Raw genomic sequence first — 3,109 nt, 5'->3', positions numbered from 1 at the left:
TTATGAATGCTCTTTTTCTTGGTTGTTGGGGGTGCATCTTTAAGACAACAAAGTTAACATTTTTATATATGATGTATATCCTTAAATTAAAATTCTTCTTTATTAGTTACAATATTATATCAAATTTAAATTAGAAAAAAATGTATGTATCTCTTTTATCTTTTATATACTAACTTAAAAAAAACTACATAAATTAAATGACAAATTACTATAATAAAACCAACATAAAATACCAAACATCGTATCTCTAATATAAAAATATATTTTACTTTATTTTATTTTATTTTTATATTATATTATGTTAAAAACAAGGACTTTTTCACATTGAAGCGTTGTGACATTTTCCAAGAGTTATAAGTTTTTCGATAAGTTGTGACCTTTTCGAAGGGTTGTGACTTTTCTATAGGGTTGCGACTTTTTTGAAGAGTTGTGACTTTTCTTAAGGATCGTGACATTTCTAAACAGTCATGACTTTTGTAATGATTTGTGACCCTTTTTAATTGTTGTGACTTTTCTAAATGGTTGTGACACTTTTTTTTATAACGATATGAATTTTATTATGCACTACAATTTGTTGCCAATAAAAAGAGGGTTTCCTCAAATTTTTTAAACTATAATTTTTTGAAATTTTTCATTGTTGTTCATCTTCTTCGAACATCCAATTTATTATATCTTCTACATAATTATTTATGTAATATTAGATTATATTAAAAGAAGACATCATTCTACATTGAATGATTACGATTTTTCCAAAGTGTTTTGACTTTTTCTATTAGTTGTGCCATTTTAAAATTGTTGTATCTTTATTGATAGAAACAACATGCACATTCTCATACTACCCTTTGTTAACTATATATGAAGGGGTTTCTTTCACATTTTAATGCTACGATTTATTTATGTTTTCTATTCTTCTATTCTTAAAAACTCATGTTGATTTTCAGGTTGACAATCTCAAAGTTCAATGAAATTTAACATTCCCTAACTTGAATTTTAATTGTAATATTCAAACTATAAATATCCAATTTAGTATGTCTTTTATATTTTACATCAATATTTATATATACTATTTTATAGTAAAAGTAAGAACTCCAACAATACAATATTAATAAATCCTAAAATTTTAAATCTAAGTGTTTTTTGTTAAAATATTTACATAATTTTTCTAAGTGTTGTTGTTATTGAACTACGTGCTATGTAAACTGTGAGTTGTTAGGTTGGACTTATTTTTATGCAGGTTGTAGTTGTGGAGATTCAATTTTGGGGTGGTAGGAGTACTCGTATTTCATCCCCTTAGCTTGTGTTTAGAGGTTTACTTGTTGAGTACCGTGTGGTTTGGTACTCACCCCTTGCTTCTACAATTTTCTTTAGGTTACTAGCCCGGGACTTTGTGATATATTCTCTTCTTTTCCGAGGCTTCTTGGAGATTTGTGAGGTAGCTGTTTGTCGTATCAACAGACTTTCCTTCTCTTTAATTAGGATCTTGTTCTATTCTAGAAACAAGTTTATTTGAGACTTGAGTTTTCTTTTGAATCTATTGTAATACTTAAGAGGCTTGGACACGTGACAACCATATTTTGGAGGTATTTTTAAGTTGATACTAAATTTTTTGCATTTTATTGTATATTTGATTTTTAGGCTGACTTGTATTGGTGCGAGAAGACAAGTGTCATCACCCCAATTTTGGGTCTTGACAAAATATTATCAGAACCTCATGTTCATAGGTCTCACGTGTATACAAGTCGAGTCTAAGTAGAGTCTCGACGATCGGTACGGAGTCGTCTGTACTTATCTTCGTGAGGCTATAATGACTTTTAAGAAAAATCTTCACTTCTTGAATCTCCATCGTACGTACCTGGTCCCGTTTTGATTTTTATCCCTTCATTCCATTCATTCTCATTCATAGTGATGACTCGTATATGGTTTAAATGTTAGTTCTAATATGAAAGTGGAAGTAATATACTTATGAAAAGGATGTGTGGATAGATTTAGAATGTGTAAAAATTTTAAGGGGCTATGTAAGATTAGCTACCCTAGTAAAGTGAATAGTACTTGTGTGGTATATTCAGTATTTAGAGTGGTTTAACAATTGGAAGTGGAATGATTAAAGAGATGACTAGATAATTGAGCTTTAACTTTGGAAACTACAATTAGTAAAGTTACATTAACATGAATGATTTGCTTAGAAAATGATGAGAATAATAATGCACCAATTAAGATTAGAATCTCTACTACAATAATATTGATGCTTACTTGGTTATAATTATGGAGTGTGTTACTTTTGATATTGACCTGATATACGAAAAAAATCCATATAGCTTGGGCCAGATGTGGAACTAGTTTCGTACAGCCATTTGATGTGTAAAAATGTGTAAAAATGTGTAAAAATGTGTTCTAGTGGTGGATGTAAGAGACTTTCACGATATGGTGCTAGTGATATATGAAAAGGGATATGTTGATTCTAAAGTGTAAATACTAACTACTTAAAGAGTAATCATTTGTTTCACATGCTCGTATAATGAGATATGGTGTTGTATTTACATTTGAGAAACCAACTAGCTTATTACTACAAAAGAACGAGTTAAGCATTATTTATAAGTAGAATTTTAGTGGTTGATCTTTGGTATGGTATTAATGCATTTAGGTTTTGAGGATTTTAAAGAAGGACTGGTGATTTCATTGTAAAGTCCAAGAAAATGGACCAATATTTGAATGACAAACTTATTGGTAGACGAAGCCTCAACGAGTATACTTGTGTGAAGGAAATTGAGAATTTTAGAAAGAAGGGATAATGCCCAAGTACCCCCTCAGCCTATGCCTGAAATCTCAGAGACACACTTATACTATACTAAGGTCCTATTACCCCCCCCCCGAACTTATTTTATTAATAATTTTTTTACCCATTTTCGACCTACGTGGCACTATCTTGTGGGCTCAATGATGATTGACTTTTTTTTCAAACTAGTGCCACGTAGGCTAAAAAGGGGCAGAAAATTACTTATAAAATAAGTTCAGGGGGGTAATAGGACCTTAGTATAGCATAAGTGTGTCTTTTGGATTCCGGGTATAGGTTGAGAGGGTACTTGTGCATTATCCCTAAAATTGAGTTAGT

Source organism: Solanum lycopersicum, chromosome 6, assembly GCF_036512215.1.
Source record: "Solanum lycopersicum chromosome 6, SLM_r2.1".
Lineage (NCBI taxonomy): Eukaryota > Viridiplantae > Streptophyta > Magnoliopsida > Solanales > Solanaceae > Solanum > Solanum lycopersicum.
This window is presented reverse-complemented; position numbering follows the sequence as displayed.